We start from the raw sequence: 22,562 nt of genomic DNA, 5'->3' as shown, positions 1-22,562 counted from the left end.
CCACATCCTTAAGTGGTGGTGTGCTAGTCTTTGGAGGGTCTCTAACTCGAGATCTCACTGTGAACGATACAGAATGAGGAATCAACGCTTGTAGTCAAACATAATGTGGATTTTGTCTCTCTTATTTATTTTTTCTCCTAATTATTTGCCTTCTTTATTTCATTTTGACACCAAAGGTCGGGGAAAGGATTAAGGGTACACCCATTGGTCAAGATTTAATTTTGCATTTAATTTTGGGGTTGAGAATTTTTTCTAAATTTTAGAATGTCTAAAATATAATTGATTCTTGGAAATGTAGAAAAAAAGAACAAAAAAGTTTCAAAAAAAATAAAAAAAAATGGTAGTAGATGTGTCGACAAGCGCACTGCCGGGCGCGCACTCCTGCGGGCATGCGTGCAAGCAAGGGCACATGCAGGTCTGCGCTGGCACGCGCGGGCGTGCACTGGAAGCAGATCCACGAGCGGGGTGCGCGCATTGTTTGCTCATGTCTGCATTATGTTTTTTCAAAATTTTTATTTTTTCTGAATTTTCTGCATATGTTTTTGAAACAGTAAATTTTGGGGAATTTAATTTTTGGTTGAGATGTGGTATTTTCTAAAATTATATTACTAAAATTTATTTGAATGGGTGCTCAAACAAGAATTAATTTTTTGTATCGGTTGCACTTATGTCCATAAATAGGTTTTATTGTTTTTAATAGAAAAACCCTTGGATTGGATATGTGATTAATATATGACATTGGATATTATTATTATAATGCATGGTTTGTGTTATATTTTTTCTGCATGTTTATTTTGAAAATAAATGTGTTTTTCTATTAGTTTGATTGACATGGATGATCACAAAATCCATTGGATGGTTTATTTTCTGTTGGGTTGTGGCATGCGTGCCACTTATTTTCTTATCTCTCTGTTTTTAGCCTAATTATTTAAGGCATGTTTTCTCCCTATTTATGTACTTCTTGCTACTTTTGTTTGGGGTTTCTTTTTAGTCGTAATAAGTGTAGTAGATTAGGGAGATTTAGTTTTAATTTTTGTAGCAATTGAAAAAACTAGCTCAGACAATAGAGGCTATGGAGGAGCCATGGGTTGGCTCATGGAGAATAGGTCCAAAGGACGGAGCCGATGAAGGAGATGAAGAAATAAAGAGAGATTACAAAGCCCATAGTATGTTAATGGGCCTACCCTAGACTGACCATAGATCTACTATGAGTTCAGTAGATCGCATAGGCGGCTTTTGATTATCCAATAGTGGCATGCTAGACTTTTATTTTTGCATTCCATGCATTTTAGTTAATGTTTTTAATATTTAGAATATTATGCATGAAAAATATTAAATGTGATGAGGTCTCGGTCATATAAATATGCATGAAAAATATTAAATGTGATGAGGTCTCGGTCATATAAATAACAAATAACCCTCACTTGGTTGGACTAAGTTAAATTATTAGCCCCTAAAATGGAAATAAACATCGAGAACTTTGCTTGTGGACCCTAAGCCCACTAAGTAAAGGTTTTTCGAAAACCCATTTGAGATGATGGTTTTTATTGAAATAGTGAGAGGGTTAATAACTAAAGACCAAATCCTTAACTTGAACATAATTTTACAGTAATCTAGTAATTTTTGTATTTATTGTAGATGTCTAAGAATCCACTTAATAGCATACTTGAGGATAATAAATTTGATGGAACAAACTATTCAAATTGGCTGAGAAATCTGAGGATAATCCAAGATTTCGAGAACTAAATTTATGTTCTGGATAAGTCTACCTCGTACTTCGCCAGAAGGGTTCTTGCTAGGAAAACGTTCTGCTCAATAAATTTACTCAGTGGCATGAGGACAACTGGACAGTACGCAGTATCGTACTAGGAATGATGCATAACAAGATCCAGAAACAGTACGAGAGGTACAAATATGTATGGTCAATAATGCACCGCATGAATTAACTTTATGCGATACCGTATGAAGGAATTCTTAAGTGCTAGAATAGTTGAGGGATTGTCCGCATGAGAACATCGAGTGATGATACTATCCCTAGTAAAAAACCTGAAAGACCTCCAGGCTGATTTCGAGAATGAACATGATCTTACAATCACTACCACCCTTTTTCGATAGTATAGCTTTTATGTAACCTAGCATGATCGAAATAGTGATTTCAGGTATTGTTGGACAATTTTGATTACGTATATTGGTCAATAAAGACTTTTAGGTAACATTAAATGGGAGATGTCCATTGAGTGAAATATAAAATTTATATTATCTCATAATTGGATTATGCATAATCAAGAATGAAACTTACTGTTCTGGTTGGACAATCTCTTCTAGTCGAGGATAAGAAAGAGTGGTGGGCTCAAAGAACATTAGAAATTGGCGATTTGGATCCATTAGCTTTCAAAACCTTTTCTTGAGAAAGACAAGACCACAAAAGCTATTTTGTAGGTCAAAATGAGCTTATCAGTTGCACATTGGATTGGATCTAATGTGATATTTGTAAGTCACCAAAACACACAAATTCAGTATGGGGATCACAAGTCTAATTCCGTTTGATGGGTTCAAAGAATTAGACTTAAAGTAGTGAACCAAACTGATCACCTTTTGATTGGATCGAGAAGGTATGTATTTAGTGGAAGATCTTGAATATCGAAAAATGAGAATATGATTCTCTGCTCAATAAAATTCTTCCTAAAAGGGCCACAGTTGACCAGTCTTTGATAAGAAAGAAATTAAAAGACATAACAAAGTAGAGAGAAAGATGCATGTATCATCATTCTTCGTTAGCTTTTCTTGATTCTTTTTATTTCCAGTAAGGAACAATTAAACTTTACTGATTCATGATTGTAATAAAATTGATATACTTCGAAAATATAGACATTCTACACTTTTCTTCTTTTAGTGAAGATGTTAAAAGAAGGGCAAATTGAAATTAATTTTTTTATGTTTTGATGTTCGATTATTGAGATTTTGAATAAATTAATTTATTGAATGTTTAACTAATAATTCGATTTGTTCAACTATTTAAAAAAATTCTCAACTTCTTATTTAAAAAAAAAGGTACTATAAATACGTTATAATGTATGCATATTTTCTATATACGTATATGAAATGCACATAAATTGTTTGAAATTTTGAATTTATAAAGTTGGTACTCAATATTAATAAATTTTGAAATCGTGTTTTAGTACCATTAAAAAAGGTAGGTTTTGTTTTAGGTATTACAAATTTTGCAAGTTCAGGTTTTGGTACCATTAAATAAAAAAATAACCATTTTTTGTACCAACTTAACGGCAGAGCCCATGTGCCACGCACATGGGCCTTAACAGCCGTCAACCCCAAAATTTTGGTAGGAAAAGTCACGTGAGTCTGAGAAAAAGGAGAAAAAACTGGTCTTCCGACATTCCATAGTATTTTGGTACCATTAAACCTAAAAATAAGCCTTTTTAGTCCTATAAAGTCATGTACGGTGCAAAATAAGTAATACAACACATTCCAAAATAAAAGATAGAATCCATAAGCATGAAGCAAAATATATTGGTTATGAATACACAAGTTGAACAAACTGAAATCTTTGACAAAACCCACTTGGCAAAATATATGCATTTCCATGCAACAATTTTTTGCTAATTGAAACCCGCCAATAGACTTCAACCTATATAAGTATTTAACCTATTTCTAGATGTCTTTTCGTTATGAAACTTTTTATAAACTTTTATTACATGATATATACAATACTTGTTAATATTTAGAATTTTTGGAAATTTGGGTAAATTTATAATGTTCCTTGAATTATGCTATACGGTAGTGCCTTTCTCCGAAGAACCGTACTCTTTCTAAAATTATATGATAATTTTAAATAGTTCTGTAACGATTTATTATTTTCTGTATTAACTAATATGACTCTTGATTAACAAAAAAATTTCTAAGAATTTTCTATGGACGGCCGAATTTTAAAAATCCATCCAAGTAAACTGTGAGTCTGTATTATAGTTATTCTTCAACTTGATTTTGCAAATTCTTACACCTATTTGTTCAACTAAATTTTATCTGCTATATTTTTATGTATGTTAATCAATACCTTTTATCACTTTATTTAAAATTTTCAAAGCCATATACTAAATATATAGGTTGAAGTCTTTTGGCAGGTTTCAATTAGCGAAAAATTGTGCATTGCAATGCATATATTTTGTCAAGTGGGTTTTGTCAAATTTTTATCACACCAGGTTTCAATTAGCTCAAATCGTGTATTTATAACCAATATATTTTGTTTCATGTTTATGAATTCTATCTATTATTTTAGAATGTGTTGTATTACTTATTCTACGCCGCACATGACTTTATGGATCAAAAAGGCTTATTTTTTAGGTTTAATGGTACCAAAACACTATGGAATGTTGAAAGACCAATTTTTCCTCCTTTTTCTCAAACTCACGTGACTTTTCCTACCAAAATTGTCGGATTGACGGCCGTTAAGGTACATGTGCATGGCACATGGGCTTTGTCATTAAGTTGGTACCAAAATTGTTTATTTTTTGGTTTAATGGTACCAAAACTCGAACTTGCAAAATTTATGGTACCAAAAATAAAACTGATATTTTTTAAAGTTACCAAAACATGATTTTTCCCTATAATATTTAGGGAAAAGAATTATTTTAGTCCGCTAAGTATGCTTCATTTTAATTTTAGTTCAATAATTATGTTCATTTTTGTTTAGTTTTAGTCATCTGACAATTTTTGTCCTTGTAACTTTTGAAAGACTTTTTTAGTCCATATGCACTCATAGGGGTAAAATTATCCGAAAATCTGGAAGAGGACTAAAAGTAAGCAATTTCATAAGTTACTGGACCTAAACAAAAATGGACATAGTTATCGGACTAAAGTTAAAATTAGGCATACTTAGCGGACTAAAATAATACTTTTCCCTAATATTTATTCTTTATTGATATACCTCTACAATATCTTAGTTACTTTTATTCTTGATTATTTAATAATGACATACTAATAATCGTGTTTTATACATTTCAATGTCTCCTGAAGTGAACATATATAAATAAAAAGTTCTATTATAATTGATATTGTCTCCAGAAGTAGGAACGCAATTCTTGATTTCATCCCTTGAAGTTTACATGACCTCCAGTAGTAGGAAAACTATTTTAACCAATTATTTTTTATATTATCCCTAAAACGATGATAAGTATAATATTTGATTTTCTCACCACCTGAAGTATTTTGGGATAATGGCTTGATCAAGAAGCCTAAAGCTTCTTCATTTATTTAAATGATCCATAATAATTTCTTTGATATCATAGTTTAGATATTGTGATTAAAATATTACTAACTTGAAGTTAATTTAATTAATTTACTTTACCTACATAGTTTTCTTTCATATGCCTATGTAGTATTTTGAATGTTTGCTAGCATATTTACATGCAATAAAATTTAATTAGTGACAAAAGAAATTGACATGAATACCATTTAATTTCTATTTGTAACATTTTAAGATTTTAGCCAAACTTAAATACATTTAATTTCATGTATGCATGTCATAAAAATTCAATTTAATTGCATGGTAACTTATCTGTTCCTTATTGCTAGTAATATTTTTATGTCACTTTTACTTTACATTCATGTGTAATACATTTGATTCTACTTAAATGTATATGTTGAATCTTATGCTAAAAGTGCTTGTTAACTTGTTGTAGCTTAATGGCCAATCTCACAAAATTAGATTTCAGTACTCTTGATGTTTCTGAAACAAACTATCTATTGTGGGTCCTTGATGCCGTACTACATATGGAGGAAACAATAAAATAAAATACTAATGCTTTCAAGCAAGACTTTGCTAAAGAGATAATTTTCTTTGTCATCATCTCCATGAAGACTAAAGTCTCACTATTTAACCGTGAAAAGTCCTTTTTAACTCTAGAAGAGTTAAAAGGATTGATTTTAAGCAAAAAAAAACTATAATATTACCACGTGCGAGATATGAGTGGATACAATTGCAATTGAAAGATTTCAAGTCAATTGCTGAATATAATTCTGATATGTTTCAAATTGTATCAAAACTGAGATTACGTGGAGATGATGTGACAATGAACAAATGTTAGAAAAAATATTTTCTACTTTTGATGTATCTAACATTGTACTCTAGCAGTAATAAAGAAAACGTGGGTTCAAAACCTATTTAGAGTTGATTTGATGCCTACTTGTTGAGACAGATAATAGTCAGCTTTTTGTTGAATGAATCACACATGACCCATTGGTTCCAAACTACTTCCTAAAAATTCAGCAACATTTCTTCAAGTAAATGCTACTTTCTTCATAAAAGGGGCATGGTCGATACCATGGCTCACCACGCGGCATTCTCATAGATGTGGTCTTAGCCATGGAGGTCATAGTCGTGATCGTGGTAATAGTCGTGGACATCATCATAATGTTTTGATTTATTCCAACATTCAGAAGAACAATGGGAACAAGGCAAAGAATCAACAAGAGAAAACTATAAATGGAGAGCTTTGCCATAGATGTGGAATGTCTAAACATTGGTCCCGTACCTGTAGTATGGCACAACATTAAGTCAAGCTCCCTTCTGCCGTTGCACTCGAAGGCCAATCTTCGTCCGACCCGAGGAAACCTTTGCACGCCTCCGTTACCTTTTGGGAGGCCTACGCCTCATAGAAATTGTCTACCTGAGACTGTCCCTTGGCCCGTAGGTCCCGACACAAGGTTAGAATTCTAGCTCTTCCAGAGTGGTATCTCACTGATGGCTTGGGCCCCCACGGAACGAATCCTTCTTCGCCTTCTACCTAAGCTGTGCAGGAAAGGTCCAAACCCAATCCCAGGGAACAGTCAAGCTCCATAGGGTCTTTCTGTCCAGGTGCAGGTAGTCCGCATCTCAACAGACATGTCTATTTCACCGATCATCTCTTCGAGACAGTACCCATATCATTACGCCTTTTGTGTGGGTCGGAACTTTCCCGACAAGGAATTTTGCTACCTTAGTACCGCTATAGTTACGGCCGCCGTTCACCGGGCTTCGGTTGCCGGTTCCCCAGTCATTAGGTCACCAACTTCCTTGACCTTTCGGCACTAGGCTGGCTTCAATCATTATATACCGCTTTTGGGCAACATTCTCAACAACTAAGAGATCCATTCGAAGAACACATGGACTAGTTGAAGTAATGAGCCTACCAATATAAAGAAAATGTTAAAGAAGTTGAGACTAATTTTGTTGAGGCTGGAATCTCAAATTTTTTTAGTCCATTGAAAATGATGAAAAAGGTCTCCCTAAGCTTCCCTTAAAGTTTGGTGACATTCCTGAGGATTTCAACAAAGCTTGTTTATTAGGTATTATCTCATATGTTACTAGAATGTTTCCATAATTAAGGCATGTTTACTTTAATCAATAAGGTACTTTTTTTAAAATATTGTAATGTCTTTTATATTTTTATGAATGAAGTTTTTGCTTCCTTATTAGATGTCTATTTCATTTATATGGAATAGATCAAGCCATGAAATTCTCAATGACAAGGAGTATTGTCTTGTTGATGTGCCACTACACAAACCATTCTAAGAAACAAGAGTTTTTCTCAAACTTGTTAATGACAAGAAAAATAGTGAATACTATTTCATAAATTAGTAATCTTATTGAATGCTCTGTAACAAGGTTACACATTATATTCTAGTAAATCACAAAGCGTGGTAGAATACTTGGTTAAAGAAGCAAATCCTTGAAAGAAAAAGGAGCATGTCATCTCAATTAATCACAACGCTAATGTGACCACAAGTAATGTCTCTAAGGATAAAATTGTTGAACCGATTTATCTAAAGACTCTAAATGTAACGATCAAGATCTCGAGGATAGTTAAGAGATGTCTACTAATTATGCTCACAAAAGTTTAGGTTGGTACGGCAAAGAGGTATATTGCATTTGTTATTCCATAAATGGACCTAATTTTAATTTTTGTCCCATACTGTAGATGATTTGCACATTACAACCCATATATGCATTTGTTTTTCCAATTTCACGACATAAGAGGGGCAACCATTAAGTAGCTAACGACTTTTGATTTTTCTGTTAAGTGGGTGCAAATTTCGAGGAAAAATGTACCGATTTATGAAAATTTGGTGGAAAAGGTTTATTTATTCTACTTCCTCATATAAATAGCTATTTTGTTTTCTTCTCTCTTCCATTTAGTAGGAAATAAGTTTTAAAACACGGCTGCAAATGGAGAAGCTCTTTGTCACCGTGGAAGGATTACAAGTTTGAGAACTCTATGGACTGACGACAACACAGGTAGGAGATTTCTTTGGTGTTCGAAAAAAAGAAGTTGGTGTGCTTTTTTTTATCACACATCAATTGGTTAGTATTAACCTTAGAAGTGCATGTCATTGGTCTAAGGCTATTTCTCCCTTTTTGACCCCAGAGGTGTTGGGTTGACTTGAATGAATAGGAATTTGCACCTACTATAACTCAATTGTTGTCGTTTCACCAGAGTCTGGTGATGGCCTTGTGCAATCGGTACTTGAATCCGACGCTACAGGTCTAGTGCTCTGTACTCTAAAGGCATGTTTAGGGTCATGCTCCCTCAACTCGTGAGTCATCCTTGAAGGTTAAGTATAGCGCCGTATGGATGTGATGGTTGGAGAATGGTCCTTGCTCAAGGTGTATTTTAAAGCACTCCCTTTGGATTTCTTCCTAGATTTTTCTTTAGTCGGGTTCCCATAAACTTTGGACTGACATTAGTGTGAAAATCCGCACTTTCTCTTATTGATTGATCCTGGGAAGAATCATTAGAGTATGTACTCTCCTCCGGCGATGGTCGTGCTGGAGTGATTTTATTTGTTTGGATATTAACTAAATCCACAATCCCGAGTTGGGAAAAGGATTCTGCCAATTCTTATAGATCTGTGCTCTTGTTACTTCCATTATTTTATAGATTTGATAGATGGGATAATCAGATCTTCTCTAAATTTTGGCTTTGGAATCTCCATAGCCTTCCCCTTCTAGTGTAGAAGAGGTACTATTCCAAGGGCGTCCCTAATTCTCTCTTGTTTGTATTTAGATGTCTCAGGGTTCTCCCTTTGGTTTATCTTCATATCTATAATGTCTGCCTTCAGATCTGTAAGATCCTTGTGCAGATCGGGAAGGATCTTAAGGACCTCCTCCACCTTCTGGCTCAAAATTCTATTTTTTTAGGTATATGGATTTACCTATGTCCGTAGACTTGAACTGTCTTTTGTATCTCCCTCAGATGTTGGGAGATCTTTGATGTATCAGGCTCGAGTTCTTTCCAGTCAGTTTCTTTAATCATAATTTTTAGAACTGCAATTATGCAGAATTTACCCGTTCCGCTTCTTCTGGCTGGGATTCTACCATAGACTTCAGTGGAGTATAGACGCCTCACTGCATTTTTTGGTAGTACCTGTCGAACTTCAAAATTTCTCAACCATTTTGTTCTTCTTCTGGAGTGAGATGTTTTGGATCAATTCTTTTGGGACTGTTGTAACACTTTTCAACAATTTCCATGAAAAATTCCCTTATCTATATTTCCACAATATGGAAATATTCACTATTTTCATCGAAACTTAAACTTTCGTCCGGTTCCATTTTCTCTCAAGAGAGTCTCTTCCATTAATAGATTTATAATATAAAAATATAATATATAATATATTTGTTCAATAAACCTAAGCTCTGATACCATTCTAGGGGAGCATGTACGAAAATATGCATTAGAATGAAAAATAATTGAAAGTGGACTAAACTGCTCATTTTAAAGCTGTTGAGGAGTAAAATTGTCTAAAATTTGATCAGATCTAGTCGGAGGGTAGGAATCGCAATATTTTTTAAAGCTACGGCGCATATTTTGCCAGGGTCTAAATTATAGTCCTTAAAATGCTACCCCCTTAAATTACGGGTCAGGATTTGCGATTAACCCTTTGGTTAAATGTTTAGATACAAGACATGGTTATTTTAGGTTTTATTTGATATTTTTCATATGTCATATTTTAATTTTATGAGAAACTGAGAACACATATAATAATAATTATATAGTTTATAGCAGTGTGAGTGCCATTTTCTATTCTAATATTTTTAAATTTTTCATGTAGCCTTGTCTGTTCGTATCTTGTGTCTGTCACCGTGTCCGTAGCCATGCATCATAGATAACTATAATAGTATAGACAGTGTTTATCTATGGTTTCATGCCATTTTTATGACTTTTTCTTTTGGAAAATGGATATGTGTGGTGATGGTTTAGGAGTAGCATTTACACAATTTTATATTTTTTTACAAGGATCGGTAATTTCTATCGTGCATTATTGAAAAGATCAAAACTTGTACGCTTATATTTTATTCTATTATATTAGAGATAATAAAAATGTTCTATAACATATATAGTAATTACATGTCAAATCTCAATTTACATTTTAATCTATCTTACAACAAAAGGTGTTCAATTTACATAATAAGTGACTTAATTTATCCTCATTAATTCTTTTAGCATTTGTATTTTACACTTCCAATTATTATCTTACATGACAATTCATTTAATTGATTTTCATTCGTCATCTAACCTATTTTGATTTGTTAAGTCATTTAACTAATTCTCAATTATATCTATGCTGATAAAAATTTCAACATTAAATCATTTTAATTTTTGTGATTCTTTGTAGGTGTTGTATGATTGAGGGAAACCATTATAAATGCAATATATTATGATTATAATATACAAAAAAATTATATGATTAAATAAGTATAATGTGAAAAGTAATTAGTAGGAATAAATCTGAATAATCTAAAAAGTAATTAATAAGAGTATGTGTAATTGCAAAAGTAGTTAATAAAAAATAATAACTATATTATTTTACATTTTTATCCTTAAAAAATAATATTTGCAAGGTTAATTTAGTCCAACAAAAAAAAAAAAAAACTTTTTAGGTGATTCGTAATTTTATATATATGTAGATATAGATATAGATTGATAAATTTGTCCAACCAAAAGGTCACCGGTTTAAATATGGTTATTTGGTCTACTTTTATAGTAGTTTCTCGCGCTACTAAATTTTTATTTAATGTATGCTTTAATTTGAAATTATCTATCTATATATCGATAATTTAATACACTATTTTCAATAAAAACAAATCACTTATATTTAGGTTTTCGTTAATCACAATTATTTAATAATTAATGAATTAATTTTGGAATATTGAATCATAATTTTAATATAACAAAAGAAAAAAAGTTGATCATACTTTTCATTGACTTAACCAAAATAAAAAGTAGTTAATCATTTGATTGATAATAAAATAGTTTTACTGATTTGTATGAGCCTAATCAAATTTTTCATTGGACAACCATATCAAAAGCTTTTAGAAAGGAAAAGATGTTCGAATTTAAAATTTTCTTTTTAATTATAAATGTTGACAAAATAATAGGAAAAGAATAACAAGAAAATTGACTGGCCATAAATCAATTATTGGGTTGTTTAAAGCGCAAGCAAAGATCTCCAGTCCATTTCATTTGGATTTTCATTGGTTGAAACAAAGATAAAATTGATGGTGAAGAGCATATAACAAAGATAAGAGTTAAAATTCAAGCCTATAACCCAAACCAAAACCATATCAAAGATAACAAAGATAAGAGTTAAAACTGATTAACAAAGATAATAGGAAAAGAATAACGTTGGTAAGAAAGATAAGAGCATATAACAAAGATAAGAGTTAAAATTCAACTAAACCAAAACCAATTACGTTGGTAAGAAATAAATATGATTTAAAGTAAACCATTCTACATACCTTTTATTTTCTTTTCTATCTTAGTAATATTTCTTGTACGACTTCCACTTCCATCCCAAAAAATGACATAAGTTCATTCATTTTCTATAATCTTCTATAGTGGAAAACTTAGAAAATCAAACATATGCACATAAATTTTGGTCAAAGATAAATTGGGCTTATGGATTTTGAATTTACATGTTCCAGCAGTAGATCATTCCTCCGACAGCTATAGAGTATAAAACCAACCTCCTTTAAAGAGCGGAAGTATTGAGAGACTCTATCATGAATATAGTACTATTGCATGAAAATGTGGTTGAAGAATGTTAGTTATATTACATTAGTTTTGCATAACTCAAATATTTACAGATTATTTATGTAAAGTATCAAAAAAATTAGTACCTTATCACTTGCATTCGAGGCGTTGCGCTTTCTCTTTTGTAATATCCAACTCTCTAGACGTTCCTATAGGGATAACTTATATCTTGGTTGAATTTTTATTGTCTCAATAATTTCCGGTAGAGGGTTCACATCTTGTTGGAGAGGGACTTTTTTCACTCTTACGTCCAACTTGCCTTCATTATCTTGTACAATTATGTGATACATGTCCCTTTCCCCTATTTCAACCTGCCATACATATGTATGTTAGCAGAATAGCAAAATAGCAAAAATGCACGTTATTGCACAATTATAATATCACATTTTTTATATAAAGAAACCTACAAGTGTATAATAGCAAAAATGCACGTTATTGCACACTAATATCTAATCTTGTTTCCATTTTTTTAGTGGATGAGTAAGTAAAGTGATTGCATAAGCTTTCTACAAACAAAGTGTTACATGTAGATTAAAGAACAAATAAATAATTAGCAAGAAAATGTATTCAAGTGGAAAATAAATTGATTTTGTTGTGAATGATGCAAAGCACTATTTTTGCCTCATGAAGTTTATAATTCTAAAGCCAGCCAAATATATTGTATGTAACTTATTTTAATTGTAATTGAAATATAAATCACCAGGAGAAGATTCACTGCAGAGGAAAAAATCTTAATTTTCTTGATATCTCCTAGATATGCTTGCAAATTGGTGGTACTGTTGGAAGATCTGTGAAGATTTTTGTGAGTAAAGATTCTAAAGACTCTAATATTTTATTGTATTTATAAGGTAATAGTAATAACCTTTATTTACAGAGAAATGACTGAACACTCAACATTAGTTATTAGTGCCTAGGCCACTTCTATTTAGGCAGGGGATTAGGAAAGATCAGTTCCCATTTATTGATGACTGGAAAAAAGATATCAAAACTTTTGAGTGGCATGGATATCTCACTCCCATGGAATATATAATTTATCTTTCTGTCACACACTTCATTTGTTAGGAGGTCCACCACATTATCCCTTTCTCTGAAAGTGTACACAAAATTACATATCAAACTTCTTTTGATAGCATAAATTTACGCCAAAATATGCCGCAACCACTAGTTGCCTCTATGTTGCGACTTTGTCAGTACTGAAATACTTTTAGCATCGATTTCTATCTACATTTTATCGAAAGCATATTCTTCAACCAATTTAAAACCTTAATAAAATGATCATTTGATATGTAAATACTCAAAACTACAAATACTACATCTCCTTCTTTATTATCCAGAACTTTGCATGCTACCACCTATCAGGGTTCTCTTAAGCCGCACTATGGCAGGAAGTTGGTGTGGAAAGTGAATCCATGTGTTATCAACATTTGAATCACCTATCCTTTGTTGTCTTTTCAATACACTTTCTTTGGTAACAACTATAACTGGTGATGCATCCTCAAGACGATCATTCAAGCTCAGAAACATTGACTGAGGTGTTTGGATTGTTTCATGTCGTCCCAGCAAATCATAGAACAAGTTACGATACAAGGATATGTATATGTCCCTGAATCAAGGAGGCTGTTAACGGCTTCTATTAATGATGAACTATCATTATCGCCAAATCCGCTATTAGAACCAGAATCAGAAAAAACTAGGAAGGAATTTCAATACCTTCGTACTTTAAAACTTCGAAAGAACATATGTGCAATGGTCTTAATATGGGAACAATAGTAGCACTTAAATGCCACTGCAATCGTTTGTTGACCTACAACCAGTGATTCAGCAATTGTCATGAGAAGGTTGATATTGAAGGTACAATAGTTGGCTGTTGGAAACCATAATAAAGGTTGAATAACCGTTGCTTCACAAACTAAATGCCATGTGACATTAATCGAAAGATCCCTATCATATGAGGGCCGCTAAACCACTTGTCTGTAGAATTCTCATTTAGCATTAATTACCGCGACATAAAATGTTTGTTTTAGAAAAGAGTTTAGATGGGTTACCTGTATGTCATTTTTGTATTTGTACCATTATCTCATCAATGGTTATAAGTATTAGAATTGATATGAATGACATCACCCTGATTGTGTGTTTTACGATACCCCATCCTACATAGATTATGAATTAAAAGATAAGCAATATATAAGTATTAGCCAAATAACTCAAGTGCATCCATTGGATATCCCTTTTTAGTTTGTTGTCATAATCAAATTTCAAGATTCACTTGGTGGGTTTGAGGCACTTCTAATAGCCGACGGGCTGGTGGGCCTAGGGCATGACCAAACGGTATCAATGTCAATCACCAAGTAGCATCGGAAGCTAAACCAATGATTGTGATGTCCCATTCCATATAAATTAGAAACTAATAAGATAGCAACATATAAGCATTGGGCAAAGAATTCAAGTGTATCCATTTGTTATCTCTTTTCGGCTTGTTGCCATAATAGAATATTAGGATTCACATGGTGACTTTAGAGGCAATTCTTAAGCCGACGGGCTGGTGGGCCTAGGGCATGACCAAACGGTATCAATGTCAATCACCAAGTAGCATCGGAAGCTAAACCAATGATTGTGATGTCCCATTCCATATAAATTAGAAACTAATAAGATAGCAACATATAAGCATTGGGCAAAGAATTCAAGTGTATCCATTTGTTATCTCTTTTCGGCTTGTTGCCATAATAGAATATTAGGATTCACATGGTGACTTTAGAGGTAATTCTTACATCCAATTGGCTCAACGGGCTAGGGCGTGACATGTTCCACTGAATTGTTTAATCATTCTGTTCAACAAATTGGAAATGATGTTCTCAAAAACAGGAAAGATGTTTTGCGGAGGTCATAATACAACAAATACATGAACAGAAGATGTTGAAACTTTTCATTATTACAGAAGAAAAAAATCTTACCATAGTGTTTGGATTCATTCTCTGAGTGTGTTGTTCTGTTTTGTGGAGATAGAGAGAGAATAATAAAGATAAATAAGTGTGTTAGAGATAGTATGTATGCTTGGGTTTATTTTTGGAGATAAGACAAAATAAATATTGTATGTCTAATGTTGTGTTTTGGGAGACAAAAATTACTATTCATTATCAAATCATTGTCAAATCATGTCTTTTTTTATATGTATATATTTATGTATATGTGTGTGTATATATATGAATATATTTTTGAGTGGATAGATCTTTCGAGTGGCATGGATATCCCACTCCCATGACATATGTAGTTTATCACCCTATCACACGCTTCATTTGTTAGGTGGTCCACCACATTATCCCCTTCTCAGAAAGTGGAAAAAGAATTACATCTTAAACTTCTTTTGATTGAATGAGTTTTTGCCAAAATATGCTGCAACCACTAGTTGCCTCTATGCTGTGGCTTCATCAATGCTGAAATATTTTTAGCATTGATTTCGATCTAGATACTTTACAAATTATATTCTTCACCCAATTTGAAACTTTGATAAAATGATCATTTGATAATGTAAATACTCACAACCACAATTACCACATCTCCTTGGTTACTTTGCACAACCTTGCATGCTCCCACCTCTTACGATTCTCTTAAGATGCACCATGGTACGAAGTTGTTGTGGGAAGTGAATCCATGTGTCATCAACATTTAAATCACCTTTCCTTTTTTGTCTTTTAAGTACACTTGCTTTAGCAACAACTATAATCGGTGATGCACCCTCAAGATGATCGTTTAAGTTGAAAAACAATGACCCAAGTGTTTGGCTTGTTTCAAGTTGTCCCAGAAAACCATAGAACAAGAAACTATACAAGGATACGTATATGTCCCTCAATCAAGAAGGTTGTTGTTCGCCTCCATTAATGGTGAACTATCATTATCACCAAATCTGCTATTAAAAACTACAACTGGAAGAAACTACCAAATAATTGCAACACCTTCGCACCTTAAAACTCCAAAGGAACACATGTATAATCTTCTTAATATAGGAACACCACTTGCATTTAAATGTTATTGCAATCGTTTGTTGACCTGCAACCAGTTATTCATCAATTCCGACGATCATATTGATATTGAAGGTTTAATTGTAGGCTACTAGAAACCATAAAAAATGTTGAAGAATCGTTGCTTCACAAACTGAATGCCAAACGGTATTAATTAAAAGATCCCTATCATATGAGCGCCGCTAAACCACTTGTCTATAGACTTCCCATTTAGTATTAGTTACTGAACATAAAATGTTTGTTTTAGAAAAGAATTTACATGGGTTACCATTATGTCATCATTGTACTTGTACCATCATCTCACTAATGGTTATAACTATTACAATTGACATAGATGACATCACCCTGATAAAAGCCATAGTATTGCATAGCCTATGCAAAATTTGCCTGTATTTGGTATACCATGGAACCTACCACCATCAATATGAATTTTTTTGGTAGTCATTTAATCATCTTAACTTCCCCACAACCACTTTTGTAGTATCTTTACCACCCTATGTGCATGCCCAAATTTAGTTGTTTCAACATTGTCACTCTCCAATTTGGCCACATCAGATTTTGGGCACCTTGATGAATAATGACACGTTGCACCAACATTTGTATTTGCATCCTGTGATCGATGCATTGCCTCCTTTCGTACCCGATATCTTTCGTTCTAAATACACATGAAATACTTCATAATAAAGGTCTTCTCCCTAGTATTATAAATGGCTCTTTCAACTTGCACCACCTCCAATCTTGGTCATGGGTGATTTCTTTGTTGACAGTCTTCAATGATAACTAAACCTTAGTAAAAGTTTGATTTTCTCTTCAACTTGTTATCAAGAGATTAATTATCAAGCGTATTGAGATGCTACTTTATGTCATACTTGGTTTAAGTATTGCTAGCTTCTCCACAAGAGCAAATTTGAAAGGAAAAGAAGTTACAGTCATCGAATTTCTGTTGTTGGATCATATAATTTGAATAGAGTACTTTTAATCTAAATATTTTAGTAAGCAGTGGACCTTCAATTATATAAACGAAAATTGGATTGGTTTGAAGGCTGGAAAAAGTAATTTTATGTATGATAATCGTGAATGGGAGTTTTAAATGGAAATATACACTGGATATGAAAAAAGTTGGCAAGTTGAGAAAGATGTAGAGAATATACTAAATAGATAGATGGATCAGAGAGCCAAGACCAGAAACACAAAATGTAACATATATTGTCCCAAGTATGAAAAACAAAATACTAAGAGATACAATTTTGTGCCTTGTAGGATAATATAAGGGAATTAACGCATTCAAAATCATTGCATGGCAAACCAATGTTGTGCACTAAGACTTATTACAAGAAAAAAAATGTATACATATTTATGGTGATGAAGAGAGAATATATAATAGTTAAAACAATTAGTACCTTGTGGGGCTTCCAAACATGAAAAACAGAGAAACTTTTTTATCAACAAATCATAGTAAATAAGAAAAAATGTATATAATTATGGAAGATACCGTAATTAATGTCTTCTCTTCTCCATTAATATAGTTAAGGATATTAAATTGTGAGCCATGGTAGTTAGTACTCTAAGTTGCGGTCACAATCCTTTCTTTTGATTTTATTTTTTTTGTAATATTAATTTTATTTATATATTTACTATTCTTTGTCCTGATTTCATACTCATATCTTTACCACAAAATATTTCCACCTCTTTGATATTCTATTTTCTCCACAATACCCTCAAACAATTATATTTTGCAGAAAATAAAGTTGGTCAAGTAGATACCCAAATTTGGGATGTTCTCCCTATGTTTTAAATATGAATTCTTTAACTAATCAAATCTTCAGGTTTCGAGTCAAAGAGATGCAATAATCATTTGGTTTCTTGATGATATTATCATCATTCAACAATCATTTATATTGGATATTGATGTATGCCATGTGTCCGACTATTTTTTCCTCTATATTTATTCATTACACATAGATAATTCATATTCTTCAATCAAAAATTAAGAATTAGTACTATTTTAGATTTATTGGTCATAGGGATCTCACATTATATCTTGTAATTGAAAAACTTTCACCGAACTAATGTTAATTCAACTGTCGTGGACTACACACATGGTTGCTAGTCGATGATCAAGATGCCTAAAAAGTCGGGCTCAAGAGGGACCCAACCTAGGTCTGATTGACCCAATAAAGAAAAGTACATTGGTCCAATCCAAGCCAATCTTAGGCTGATCCCAACTATCAATTCTTGGGATAGGCCCAACCCAATGACCTACAACCTTTTTATTAGAATAAATGACCAAAAAACCAATTAGATTTGTCGAGAGGTATTTTATTCTGATAATTAATAGATGTCATGTAATATTATTTTCAAGTGAATAAAATGAGTATTCTCTTATTTTCCCTCTACTTTGTTATGCTCATTTTGTATATTTACATTTACTTGAACATCACAACAAAGCCTACACACCAATTGATAATCGTCCAGTTGGGTTGCGCATTGGATGGCGGTCATGAAACCAACTGCCAATCATATGAGGGCCGCTAAACCACTTGTCTATAGAATTCTCATTTAGCATTACCGCGACATAAAATGTTTGTTTTAGAAAAGAGTTTACATGGGTTACCAGTATGTCATTTTTGTATTCATACCATCATCTCACCAATGGTTATAACTATTAAAATTGACATAAATGACATAACCCTGATTCAAAAACCACTGTACTGCATAGCCCTATCCAAAATCTGCCCGTATTTGGTATATCATGGAACCCACCACCATCAATATGAATTTTTTTTGTGGTCATTTAATCATCTTAGCTTCCCCACAACCACTTTTGTAGCATCATTACCACCCTATGTGCATGCCCAAATAGAGTTGTTTCAATATTGTCACTCTCTAAGTTGGCCACTTTTTAGATTTTGGTCACCAACACCTTCATCACAAATTGCATCATCACCATGCTACGTGGATATAGCATTGTTCTTGCCGTATAATGATATGTTGCACCACCATTTGTATCTGTAGGTAGTGATTGATGCATTGCCGCCTTTCTTACCCGATATCTTTCATTCCAAATCCACATGAAATACTTCATGACAGCGGTCCTCTACCTAGTATTATAAATGGCTCTTTCAACTTGCAACAGCTCCAATCTTAGTCATGGGTTATTTGTTTATTGACAGACTTCAGTGCTACTTGCAACAGCTCCAATCTTGGTCATGGGTTATTTCTTTATTGACAGACTTCAGTGCTAACTAAACCTTTGTAAAAGTTTGAATTTCTCTTCAACTTGTTATGAAGTGATTAAAAATCAAGTGTGCTGAGATGCTACTTTATCTCATGCTTAGTGTAAAGTATTACTAGCTTATCTACATGAGCAAATTTGAAAGAAAATAAGTTACATTGATCAAATTTTCGTTGTTGGATTATATTATTTGTATAGAGTAATTTGGATCTATATATCAACAAAAATTGGTTATGTTGAAAGGTTCAAAAATGTAATTATAAGTAAGATATCCTGATTGAGAGTTTTTAAAGAAAATATACTTTCGATATGAAAAAAGTTGGCAAATTGAGAAAGATGTATAGAACACTAAATAGACAGATGGATCAGAGAGCCGAGATCAGAAATACTAAAAGTAACATTTATTGTCCAAAGTATGAAAAACGACATACCAAGAGATCCAATTTTGTGCCAAGTAGGATAATGTAAGGGAATTAACGCCTTCTAAATCATTGCATGGAAAACCAATGTTGGGAACTAAAAGACTTATTACAAAAAAAATAATATATGTATGGTGATGAAGAGAGAATATACAATAGTGGCAACAATTAATAACTTATGGGACTTCCAAACATGACAGAATGAGAAAGTTTTTGTCAACAAATCATAGTAAATAAGAAAAACTGTAAATAATTATGGAAGATACCCCATTAATGTAATTAAAGATATTATACCATGAGCATGCTAGTTAGTACTCTAAGTTGAGGTCGCAATCTTTTTTTGTGGTTTTATTTTTTTTTCAATTTTAATTTTATTTATTTATTTACTATTCTTTTTCCTCCTTTCGTACTCTTATCATTACCACAAAATATTTCGGCATTTGTGATATTCTATTTTCTCTATAATACCGTCAAACGTTTATATTTTCTCAAAATGAAAGTTGGTCAAGTAGATATCCAAATTTGGGATGTTCTCCCCAAGTTTTAAATTTTAATTATTTAATTAATCAAATCTTCAGATTTCGAGTCAAAGAGATGCAATAATCATTTGGTTTCTTAATCATATTATCATCATTCAACAAGCAATTATAATGGTTGTTGATGTATGAAATGTGCTCAACTATTTTTTTTTTCCTCTATTTTTGTTCATTGTGCATAGAGAATTCATATTCGTGCTTCCCAAAATAAAAATTACTAATAATTTTGTTTTGTTGGTCATAGGGATCTCACATTATATCTTGTAATTGAGAAACTTCCACGAAACTAATGTTAATTCAATGGTCATGGACTAAACACATGGTTGCTAGTCGTTGATCAAGATGCCTAAAGAGTCGGGCTCAAGAGGGACTCAACCTAGGATGTGATTGACCCAATAAACAAAAGTTGGTTGGTCGAATCTAGGCCAATCCTGGGCTAATTCCAAGTATCAATACTTCGGATAGGCCCAACCCAATGACCTAGGAGCTCTTAACCCTGGGTCAAGTTAGCGGACCGACCTAATCGAGGCACTTCTTTTTTAAAATAATACATGACATATAAGTTTTATTTTATTTTTTTAGCTTAGCTATTCTCTATTTTTTATACTTTTGAAACTCTAAAAATTTTACCTTTATTCTTCTACTTCTATATTAGTACAACAATTCACTAAAATTCATTGTTATTTTTTTAAATTTATTTTAAATCTTTTTTGGTCTTTATATGGTCTTAGCTAGTTCTATTTGTAGTTTTGATTGTTTGGTTTAATTTATAATTTATTTATTTAAAATAAAAGCATAAATTATTTAAGTTTGTTAAAAAAGTATCTCATCTTGATAAAAAAAAAGAAAAAAAAACAGGCACAATCAGGTTTGGTTTGAGCCTAGGTCAGGTCATCACCACTGCTTTTGCACTTTCTCTTCATCCCCCGTTTTGTGCTTAATATAAGGTAAAGTTAGTGAAATAAAAATTACTGTTTTCAAATATGAGTTTAGTCACTGCAGGTACTGGTCAGGGTAAGAAAATATATTAAAAAATAAGGAAAAAAGAAAAGACAAGTTTTATTAAGCATGATTTCTATAGCCTCAAGAATGGGTTCCAGATTTCTTGTTTAACCTTAATTATGGAAAAAAATTCTTAATATATTAAAAAATTAAATATTTATTTTTAAACTTTGACAGGAAAGGAAATTAAATAGAAACCAATTGGAGAAACAAAAAGAAAATTAATTAACTATGTACCTGAGGCTACATTAATCTTGCCGGCAGAGCACAAGAGATGGGATCCGGCGACAGCACATCACCGGAATCTTCACAAGATGAATTTGAATTTGGGTCGGATGAAATAATCCGGCCAAAATCGTTAGTGTATGTTCTTGAAGAATTCTGTTGGAAAATTATACGGCAATGACGAATTAACAAATCGATTCAGTAAAAAGAATTAAAGAAGGAAAAAGAAAGAATCAAATGATTGAGAAAAGGAATAATGGAGTTGCCTGCACAAAATTCATCTTACATTTCTGGAGTTTTCTTCCATTTTTGGCTACCGAAGGATTCAAATGTAACGTTCCTAGGGCTCTCTAAGCGTAGTACTTTATGGACTTGAACAGTGTTCTGTAGTGAGAGTGTTTGAGCGAGAAAAGCGTGAGGAAATGTGAAGTGTGAGTGGTTGACTGAGAAAGTGTGCGTAAATGTTGTTTCCGTATGTGTGAGTGTTTCAAAAAACAAAGCTCGACAGGAGGTAGCAGAAGCCTCGGAAGTTACGTTCTGTCTTTTTCTGATCATTTTTTCCTATTAATTTCTTCTTTTTTAGTTTGTTATTACTTAATATTATGTAATAATTAGACAGAAAGCATTTTTAGAAACAAATGTATATATTGATGCTATCTATGAATACAATACAATAAATTATTTTCTATATTAGATTCTTCCATAATAGGCAAAAAAAAAAAAAAAAGAGCTAATATTTATGAAAATTGATTAAAGAGTTCATCAATATGTACGTATTGTTATATTGTAATCAAACATTTGTCTTTATTATATACAACTCCAGTTTTTGAGTAAAATTAAAAAACTTAAAGTAGTGATGAAGTTAAAATTGACACTCAAAAGTTGACACCCAAAAATGAAGTATACCTTTCTTGCAAGTTCAATCATTTTAAATTTCTTGAAATTTGACTATATTTTTACCGAAGGATCTATTGAAATTCGGATATTTTGAAAGAAATATGTATGGTGGGTGTGTTTTAATCTGAAAAATATAATTAATGATT

At 32.3% G+C, this 22,562-nt stretch overlaps 1 long non-coding RNA gene across 1 annotated transcript; it reads right to left on the bottom strand.

Moving 5' to 3' along the window:
* Positions 1-15,870: 15,870 nt before the first annotated feature.
* Positions 15,871-21,882, bottom strand: LOC105179711. Its single transcript, XR_849339.1, has 3 exons — positions 21,806-21,882; positions 21,532-21,675; positions 15,871-16,130 (listed from the first exon to the last, which is right to left on the bottom strand). It is a non-coding gene; the product is annotated as an uncharacterized LOC105179711 (long non-coding RNA).
* Between the last annotated feature and the right edge of the window lie 680 nt (positions 21,883-22,562).

The sequence above is a fragment of the Sesamum indicum genome, unplaced genomic scaffold, assembly GCF_000512975.1.
Source record: "Sesamum indicum cultivar Zhongzhi No. 13 unplaced genomic scaffold, S_indicum_v1.0 scaffold00192, whole genome shotgun sequence".
Classification (NCBI taxonomy): Eukaryota; Viridiplantae; Streptophyta; class Magnoliopsida; order Lamiales; family Pedaliaceae; genus Sesamum; species Sesamum indicum.
Note: the sequence above shows the minus strand (reverse complement) of the source record. Positions and strands in the feature narration are given on the sequence as shown.